The following is a 10514-nucleotide window of genomic DNA, read 5'->3' as shown; positions in this document are numbered from 1 at the left end:
GTAGAAAAGTCAAGTGTACAACACCATGTTGGTATGAGTTGGATAAAACTGTTCTCTTAATATAATGTATTGGAGAAGAACAAACTGCACCATCGCCCTCAGACTGTGTTCGTCACTGTCCTTTAAAGGGAGTCCTTAATCTCAGCCCACCTGTCTGAACGTATAGTTAGAATCGTTCATTCATCAACATCTGGACAGCTTTAAAGTGCTGATGTTGATGTCAGTTGTTCATTCAGGATAAAGATAACAAGTGGAATCTTTCTCATGAAACATGTTTGAAGCTGTTCCCAGCAGAAAAAGGTTAGAGAGCGTGACGTGTCTGTGATGCGTGAGAGCGCTGGCCTAAATCACGTCTGCACTGATATCTCATTATAATCTTCCTCCTGCTCAGAGACGATCAGCCGCTCAGAGCTCGGTGATGTTTGGACCGTGTGAGGAGATCCCCCTCTCTGACCTCTGAACTCCTCCCGGCAGGATGAGGCTCAGGTCCTCGGACTGACTGGCTGTTACTGAGCACGCTCAGACTGCCCTCCCCCTCCCCGGAGGCTAACAGTGGTTCATCAGAGGAATTCTGGGGAATTTATGCACCGTCTCCCGGCTAATTGAATTAGACGCATGGTGTCAACAGTGTGGCCATTGTGGGAGCTGCACAATGTGGACTTCATGCGTCCACAGCCATCCAGACCCCCCCACTCACAGGCCCCACCCCTACAACCTCCACTGACTCTTTATTGTGCTGCAGTCAGAGATCTGCCCCAGGCCCCATCATGGACCATCATTAACCAAACCGGGGCAGACAACCTGACCGGCGGGTGGGGGGCAGAGAGCACCACAGGACCAGACTGGGGAGGGGGGGGGGGGAGGGGGCAGCTGCAGCTGATGATCACTTTGATTAATGATTACTCAACGATCGATCAGTCTACTGTGAAAACCTGCAGTTTGTTTTCACATGAAGTCTGCAAATGAAACCCACAAAGTAATTCATCGAATATTTGACTCAGCAGATTATCAGTGATCAGATGGGCAGCTGATCACTAATAATCAATAATCAGGGTTTTCTTTATTTTAACCAACACAAATCAAACAGAAAGGAAGCAGCCGCAGCACGCAAACAGCTGCTCACGTGGTCTCTGCTTCAGTCTGATCTGAGGCTGACCCTGAGCCTGCAGCAGGTCCCGTCACACACAGTGGGTCAGCCACAGTGGGTCACACAGTGGGTATCAGTCTGAGTCTGGTCAGTGATGGAAGCAGGAGGAGCTATTCTTCTCCTCGGTCAGCATCGTCTGAGGAGCGGTTTGTGGGGTCGTGCAGTGACCCATGTGCTCACTGACCCTCTCAGCTGCAGATGTGTTAGAGGACAAGAGAACATCAGAGAACATGTTTCACAGCTCGACTCAAACGTGTTGCAGTTTTTCATCACAGACATGCATAAAATACACTCTGGTTTTATGGTTGTCATGGTAACACCTTGAGTGATCCTGGCAACAAAAAGCAAAATCCAGACACAGAAAACATGAGGAGCTACTTCACTGCAAGGAAAAGGGGAACAGAACAGGAAAGAAGGCTGACCGCCACAATAAAACAGGAAATAACAGACAGAAGACTTCACAATGGACACGATTGCATGATCACAGACACACAAACTGATGCTTAGTCTGAACCACAAACGTGCACAAGTAAACACTCAAACAAACTCACAAACAAACAGACACACAAACACACATCAGGGTTAAATCTTTTCAGGCTGCAGCTCTTTAGACTCTTTTAGTGCGAGTAACTAACTGTGTGTGTGTGTGTGTGTGTGTGTGTGTGTGTGTGTGTGTGTGTGTGTCCATTGCAGAGCATGAACAACACTCCTCTGTCTGTAACCCTCCTCCTGGGGCTTCGTGCTCTGCACCAAAACCACTAATTAGCATGACTGTCATCGTGGCGGTGAGGAACAGTGCAGCCATGATGGAGCAGTCACAGGATCGCTCATGTGACGGCGTTACACATTACGACATGAAAAGCCGTCGCTCCTTCAAGCCGAGCAGCAGTTGAGATGCTGTGACTCTGTTTTCACTCGTCGACATCCGTCAGAGACAAAATCAGGCCCAAGCATCAGGATTCCACGTCACACTCCTGTGAACCGGAATCACACATCAGGCACACACAGGACGCACATCACAGCCACATTAGCTGAAAGAACAGCTGTCACGTTGACCCCCCACAGAGAGCAGGCTGGCATGAGGCCCTGCTGCACGGACCTGAGAGCATAACGGACTGAATCAAATCCAAACATCTGGAGCATCCAGAAAAAAAGCATGCAGGGCTCCCTGAGTGCTCCTGAAGGAGGAAAGAGCTCCAGTGTCTCCTCCATCAGGAAACGTCACCCTGCAGCTCTCAGATCAGCTCAGGGTTCACAGGCAGGAGGAGGAGAAATCACCTCCAACAGGTCCGGTCTGTGGTTAACAACACTGCTGTGAACACGTCACACCTTGTGTGACTGTGAGACACACCTGCAGTCACATGACTCCTGATAACCGGTGTAAAAACACGAGGGACCTGCAGATGCAGAAGAAGAGGCCTTTGTGAGCTCATACATTCCTGTGAGCGGCTCCCTGTTGGTCTGTCCTTGCCATACAGTGGACACTTTATTTCTGCTCCCGCTGCAAACTTTGTTTACGGATTTGCAAAAAGCCCCAAAGCCGAGTCGATATGCTAATGGAGAGTACTACTGCGACCCGCGGCCATTCCTGGACGTGGGGACACCGCCAACAGACGCTCTTTTGTTCGGCCCGGGACCAGGACTGCGCCTGGCCTCAGGGATCTCTGATTCAGAAGGCATCTGGTCTTTAGTGACTGAACATGACAGATACACACAGTTCTGCTAATTCTGGAGTGCCTCTGGTCATACACGATGAATGAAACGATAAATAGCGAGTGGAACAAAGGACAGGCTCTTCGTGATGAGGAGGACGACCTCCGATGGGCTCATCTGACCTCTGAGATTCCAGCAGTATCTGACCTCTGCTGTTTAATGCCTGAACCCTGAACCAGAGACGGTTAATCTCCCTCTGAGGGTTAAAATCCTGAACATGAACTCCTCACGGGACAAACAACAACAAGAGCGCCTAAAAAGCAGTGAAAAAAGCACGAGAAAATGTGAAGGAAGTGCCAGAACAATTAGTTTCACTGCGACACCAACCTTCAAACAGAGCATGGACACAAAGGGCTGCCGGCCTCCCCGCCGGCCTGGTTTCACCTGCTGTGACTCTGTGTGGGATCTGTGGGGATGCCAGGTAGGAAAACCCCAGCGTGGAGCCAAACTGGAACAGAAAGAACAAACTGTTTCCTTCCAGCAACAGAAAACAGCTCGATCATGTGGTTTGTATTTCTGCATCGTTCCCGATCAAACGGGAAGCTGATATGGAAAGACGCTTCAATTAACCACGATTAACATGAGCCAACGAGCCCCCTTTGATTGAATTATGTGAAAAATAAAAAAGGGGATTTCTGCACTATGAACAGTGTGTCTGTGATCTGCTCTCATTCGCCTGATGGAAGCCTTCACAGGTAAGTGGCAAACATGAGGTTTCTTCTGGGTGAGTTGACAACCGACTGTAAGGACTCTGAGAGGAAACTCAGGAGTCAGGAAGGCCAAATCTGTGATCCAGGCTGAGGTCACAGAGAAGGCATTGAGATCTGAGAGGAGACACAAGGAACAGCAGCTGAACACCTGACAGTGGCCGTTTATCAATGCCCAAGTACGCGAGTACGTACTCGCGTTCTCGGTGAGTACGTACTCGCTGAGAACGCACGGGAGTACGTACCCACCGAGAACGCGAGCACGGACTCGCGATTTGTACAATTGGAACACCTGCGTACGTGATGATGTCACAGGTCCGGAGTTTTTACTGCCGTCCCCTCCTAATTTAACTGTGAGTAACATGTTATGAAGCTTAACTGTAATCACAGCCAAACCGGTTTACTCAGGAACAAATAAAACACTGAAGTAAACCAAACATTAACATTTAGAAGTGATCTAAGTGACTTATATATCATTTTTAACCTCAGTAGTGAAACCTCTATTAATAAAAATAGTGTACATGTACATACGTGTACATACCTTAATAAAAACAAGCAGGTGAGATGTTAGAACGCTTTTATTTCTATTTTAGTGGACACTCAATACTATAGACAGCTGCTGGGGTTTCTTTAACCTGAGTAGTGAGAAGACCGCGAGCGGGGGGGTGAAAACGATGTGCTGGGAGTCCGCTGTTGAGTTTTGGACGAAATGCATTCTGGGATATATAGCTGTCCCAAGTCCACACCGATGCATGCTCGATAAAACGGGCGGATCGAGAACACATCCGGGACTTTTTCGCGTTCTCGGCTTGATGCGTACTTCGAATTGGAACAGTACTTGGTCTCCGACTGATGACGTATCACGAGTACACGAGAACGCAAGTACGCACAAGTACGCATATTGATAAACGCCCTGTGACAGGGTCACACCTGCAGGAAACTGAGGTGCAGACGAATAGGAATTCCAAAATAAAACAGGAACCAGAACACAAAACAAAATCCCAAACTTTGGAATGAGTGCAGAAAAATCCGAAACCCGAGCTGGTCTCCTCTTCTGGGTCATCTCCGAGTGCACCTCTGGACCTCCACGGCCCTGCAGCTCCTTTATGACCACATGCAGCTTGTCATTGTCAGGCGGAAGATAAGAGGCAGGAAAGTGAATCTGGTGATGTTGACGATGTTACAGCAGACCTGCACAGCCTCAGCAACAGTGGAGAAAAGAAAGAGCGAGCTCCTGGAGCTCCAGCACTGAGGACTGTAAACTGCTCAATCACCAGCAGATTCAGGTCAATTTGAGCAGAAGCTGATGTCTGCAGTGTAGCAGAGCGGGTCAGAACAGCACCACTGCTCAAAGGCAACTTCCTGTAAAACTCTGAGTCTCTGTGGACAGATGAGGCAAAACCTTCTCGGGCTAGCTGTAATGAGCCTCAAATACAATAGAGACAAATGACCGATATATTTAAGCTGTATTTATTTAAGATTTAAGATGAAGTTTTATTAGTTTCATAAATAATTGAGATCATTACATCACAGATCGTAAAGTTAAAATAGTTTAAAGTTAAAACAAATGACACAGTAACACACCTGAATAATGTAAGCAGCAGAAAAAACATTACAGAAAGGCTAAAGATGAGTTTTGGTTTTAGTGAAAGTAAAATAAAGAAGATATAAAAACTGAGTGAATAGCTCACTGTCTACGTTTTAACACTGACCTCAAAGCTGAAACAAAATAATTATTACAAAGTTACTGTCCACTCTGCTCCTCCTCAGCTCTGCTCTGAGTGTCTGATTGGCTGCCCTTCTCTCATTTCTGTCTTTATTTGCTCTGATTGGTTCTCCACACTCCGCACTCTCTGCTCTGTGCGCCCTCTGACCCGGCTCAACATCCCATCAGTATTCATCTTTAATAACTCCATGTGTTTATCATTTTATCAGTTTATCCATCAGGCACACTGTTGTGAAATGTGTGTAAAGAATACATGTTGCTAGGCAACCCAGCATGCTGCTATTTTACATTCAGATCTAGTGTTACGTCATCCTGTGTTAGAGGGTGACCTCTGCGCTACAAACCAATGTTAATGCTGGATGTTTGAACTTTAATGTTACATTTATGCTGTTTGTCTATGCTTATGTTTACTGTGCGTGAGTGGGTTTGGCTGTGAATGTTAGCAACACAGTTGGATCCCTGTGACTCGTCACAGTGAAAAGTTTTAGCCGTGCCTAACTCCGAGAGAGCAAAGACTGAATGTGAAGCGTAAAAGTAATCCCAAGGAAACTGTGGAATCATTTTGTTTCGTACTGTGGACACGATCAGTCACCACGAGACCGGCCTGATGAATAACTGTGCATGTCCCGGAAATCTGCAGGTGCTTCACGGCGACTCACAAAGCTGCTTTAGCACATGCTGACTCATCATCCTCAGACCTCTGCAGAGTCACACCTGAACAGAGACACAAACTAGACTCCATTTAAAGCGCTTCACTCCTGAGCCTGGGACCAGGTGCTTAAGGTGTGACCGAAACAGGAAGCAGTACTGATGGACAGTCAGAGTGGAAACCCCCATTAGCACAGAGGAAGAGGAACGCCGCCGTGGAGCCTATCGCATCAATTTAATAAGCTCTTGTTAGTGCTGATTTAATCATGAACACAAGCTGCTGCTGTGCTCCATGTTTTCTGAGGTAATCAGATTGAGAAGCTGCTGCATGAATCATAAAACAACTGGTTTACTCCCACCATGAAGACGAACAGAAGACCTCCCAGAGCTAGCACTACGAGTTGGTCCTGGATTCTGGTGGAGGTTCAGTTTTTCTGTCTCAGCGTGACCCCGAGACAGAAACAAAGCCAGAGTCTGAGACGAGTGTGATAGCACACACGGCAGCAGCACAGAGAGCGCTTCATGTCGGGCTGTAAATCTCTTCAGAGGAGCCAAACTGTACAATCACATCAAAAAAGCGTTTGTACTGCATATAATTTAATAATTAGAGACTCAGTGGAAGCAATAAAGACTGCACTCATTCAAATCATCCCAACGTTACAAGCAGCAAAATAAAATTTAATCTCTAATGAAGATTTAGTGTTGAAGTGTAAACACAAATAAATGTAAATCACCGAGAGGCTTCATGTGGTCTGAATTCCCCTCAGTTCCTGCTCGCGCTGCCTCTTCTGATGTGTGCCTTTCTCTTATTTTCTATAAATCTACTATTTCTATTTTATTCTGGCACAGTTTTTGTGGAGCACTCAGAATTTCGTTGTACACGTACAATGACAATAAGGGGCTATTCTATTCTATTCTGTTCTAATCTATGAACCTTGGCCTGATGCATGATGGGAGCAGGTGGCCGGCGTCTTGCTGTCTGTCCACAACCTTTCATTATTCCATTTCCTCCTTTTCTCTGTTTCCACCTCTTTCTGATTCCATCTATCTTCATCCTGCTTTACGTCAGAGTCTGCTGCACATCTTCATTACCTCGATGTCCTCAGACCATCCGAGTCCACCCTAGAACATCAACCTCTGTTACACACCAGCAGAGTCCACCTGAATCCATTCCAGACCATCAGAGTACTGCAGAGTCTCACAAAACCCAACGCAGTCCATCCAAGACCCAGAGCAACACCTGTCAGATCAGTGGTCACCAATCAAATCCAGATGAACAGAATCAAACTTTTAGTGTTATCGGGTTACAATTTTGTTACTATTCACCACCCTCACACTCCTTGCACATGAAATCAAAGTGAAACAGCATGTTTGATAAAATCTGGGTATGTGAACTCTCACAGGACTGCCACCATCATTTGTTGGTTCATGCGTTCACCTGACAATCAGAAGATCCCGATCTGAAGCACAGATCTCTGGGGGACTTTCATCAGGAGGGACTGACGTAGTCATCACACCTGCAGAGCGACCTGCTGCAGAAAACCCTCAGAGGTAAGAGAGCAGCTGAAAGTAGCTTCATAGAAGACTGCCACCATCAGGTCACTCCGTGAAGTACAACACTCATACCTAATATCTCAGTCTTTTCGCTCCCTGAGCCTGGTTCTGCTGGAGGTTTCTTCCTGCTCAAAGGAGTTTTCCCACTGTCGCCAGTGCCTGTTACAGAGGGTCGTCTGACTGTGTGTATTATTGTGGGCTCTTTAAGCTTACAATATAAAGCACTCTGAGGCAACTCTTGCAGTGATCTGCTGCGACTTAAATAAAATTGCGTTAATTAATGTTCAACCAGCAGGTATAAACCTCCGACAGGACAGAAACTGTGTGTGACAGCAGGACTGCTTTAAGACAAACTGAGTGTTTGCTGCTGTCTGGATTTAAAGGTTAACACTGAGCATGTTTGTGACTGAGTCTTCATCAAACACCATGTGTTGTGTGGTGGTCGTGTCCTCACCTGTCTCCCGCTGGGCGAGCCGCAGCCTGCACACTGTAATCTGGTTTTCCTGAGGATTATGTGTACAGATGAAAACAGAGGATTAACAGACAAACCGACAACATGTGGCGACTGTCGACACTCTGACGGGCCGACTCCTGCTTTTATTGGCAGATTCATAAAGGCTGGTTTCAAGGTTCTATCTCAAGCATGTATTTTATTAGCGTTATTAGTATTCGAGTATTTGAACTGACGTGGTGAAAAAACTCTTAACTGAATTTTTAAGATTTCAAATTGATGCACTAATAAATAAACCACTGTGTACGTGTAACAGTATCCAAGCTATCATTGCCTTTTCATTTATTTCAGGTATAAAACTCTTTTATTCATTTGATTTTTAATTTATCTGAGTTTCATGGGTGGGACCACACCTCCATACGTGCCCTTACAGTTCTCTATCTTTATCGGGACCTCCCCTCGTTCACTTATTATTATTATTAGTACGTGGGGATCTGGCCTGGGAGCCAGTCCTCTCTGAGGCCTTCCCCAAACCGCACCCTGAATTAATACTTCATTACCTCCGAGAAACGCTGTCAAACCTAAAATGAGGATGTGGTCCCAGCGAGTGAAGTCCTACCAAAGACTCGAGCAGAAGCTGCACAGCATGTTCAACACTTCCAACATGAGACATGTGACCATGAGAAAGTGAAGCGCAGATGTTTTCCGGGATAAATGTCAGGTTATTGCTGAACTCTGTGTGTTTTTTCCGTTTGTGGCTTCAGGAGTTTGGAGGTCTGCAGAGCACCTGAGCGAGCTGTTTTTAATGAATGGAAAGCTCGTAAAGTGAACTTGATTAGTGGCTTCTGAAATAAAGCACCTCCCTGGGCCGAGCGTGCCGGGCAGCGCCTCCTCCTCGTTATCCTCACATCACAGTCAGACTTTCCTGCTTGTGTTTGCGACGCCTCAGACGAGCCAAGAAATCCGGCGCCCACGTCGGTGCCCGAGCACACACGTCTGAACTTAAAGGCGCTCGTCCTGCTGTTTCTGTGGGGACCGGTTACAGGGCTGCACCGAGGCAGAGGACACGTCTCAGAGCGAGCACAGAGCTGGACTGACACACACACACACACACACACACACACACACACACACACACACACACACACAGGTTTTTAACCATTTAAGCCTGAACCATAAAATAATGACCAGAAAATTCACATTTTTTTTAGAAAATTGAGTTTTTATTGAACATTTTGAACATTTTAAAAAAGAAATGTAGTTTTAATTTGCAGACATGAATTTGTATAAATATTTGATATATGCTGTATATTTTTATTGCATAAAAATGTGTTTTATTTCACTTTGTCTGGGAAAAAAGCGAAATTGATGACGCAGAAGTCTCAAAGCTCATGAATCACATATGATACACTTGGTTAAAAATGTACTGATGAGTTTCAGGAGCAGAGGACATATAGGACAGAGGGGACCTCACTGGGACATCCAGCCCAGTAAGGTCCTGAGGGCGAGCTGTGGGGTTCTCCAAGGCTCAGCATTGGGCCCGTTGTTTTTGTTGTTGTGTATAATTAAGGTTTATATAAAGTTTTACAAAATGTTTCAGGTCATCGTGTCTCCAGATGATGATGAGTTAGAAATGCTGCTCCAATCGGATTAAACTAACTCTGAGTAAAGCTATGTCACGTCTGTTACCTTTGCACATGTTCAGACTCAGAGACCTTCGAAGACCTTTGTCTGTGGTTTGTCTTATGGTTTCTTTGGCAGCAGCTGGCGGTTTGACATCATCTGCCTTTCAGAGAGCGACTAACGAGCTAATGTGAGGTGACATGAAAACGGAGTAAGTAACCGAGGACTTTAGGAAATACAGGGACGTTAATGGAGGGCAGGTGTGAGGACGTGCTCTGAGGACTGTGCTGATTTCATGTGTGGACATAGAAAACCTTCACTGTGCCTTCCTCTTCTCCTTCTGCTGGTGTCCAGAGAGGCCTGACCGGTGGAAGGAGGCCGGCGGAGCGATCAGCTGCTGTTTGTCCTCGGGCTGACTGACAGCTCGGTTTATCTGCGGCTGACACGGCGTCCTGCCGAGTGTCCTGTTGGCTGCGTGGGTTTGAATCCCGGCCAGAGGAAGTTGGCAGCGGCAGCTCGTGGTTATTAAAATAAACTTCCTGTCAGAGATGTTGCCATGGCGTCTCACTGTAGCGTCGTTGTTTGCCATCATTATGTTTCAGCTTATGGTTCCTCTTTTCACACGGACATGGCAGTGGCGGCGCTGAGGACAGCAGACAGGAAGTGTCCCGCTGAGAGACACAACAGTGTGTTTGTCCCTGCATAAACTGAGGACAAAGCGCCGATCACTGATCTATAACCAATAATCACATCACAGGAAACAGAAGGTCGTCTCTGTGAGAAACCAGGCCTTTAATCACTCAGACGACGGTTACCGTGGACACAGAGGAAGGAGTCAGTGTGTGGTTATTATAGCTTACAATAAGGTTTATTGTTTTCTTTGTTCCAGCTGCTTTCACTTTAGTTTCTACTGTTTCAGTTTATTTTGGTTTGAGTCAGTGTCTC

General features: G+C 46.4%; 1 long non-coding RNA gene across 1 annotated transcript; it reads right to left on the bottom strand.

Moving 5' to 3' along the window:
- Positions 1-1059: 1059 nt before the first annotated feature.
- LOC112844071 (uncharacterized) lies at positions 1060-5554 on the bottom strand. The gene is made up of 3 exons (XR_003216641.1): positions 5280-5554; positions 3188-3308; positions 1060-1339 (listed from the first exon to the last, which is right to left on the bottom strand). It is a non-coding gene; the product is annotated as an uncharacterized LOC112844071 (long non-coding RNA).
- Between the last annotated feature and the right edge of the window lie 4960 nt (positions 5555-10514).

The sequence above is a fragment of the Oreochromis niloticus genome, linkage group LG16 (assembly GCF_001858045.2).
Source record: "Oreochromis niloticus isolate F11D_XX linkage group LG16, O_niloticus_UMD_NMBU, whole genome shotgun sequence".
Taxonomy (NCBI): Eukaryota; Metazoa; Chordata; class Actinopteri; order Cichliformes; family Cichlidae; genus Oreochromis; species Oreochromis niloticus.
Note: the sequence above shows the minus strand (reverse complement) of the source record. Positions and strands in the feature narration are given on the sequence as shown.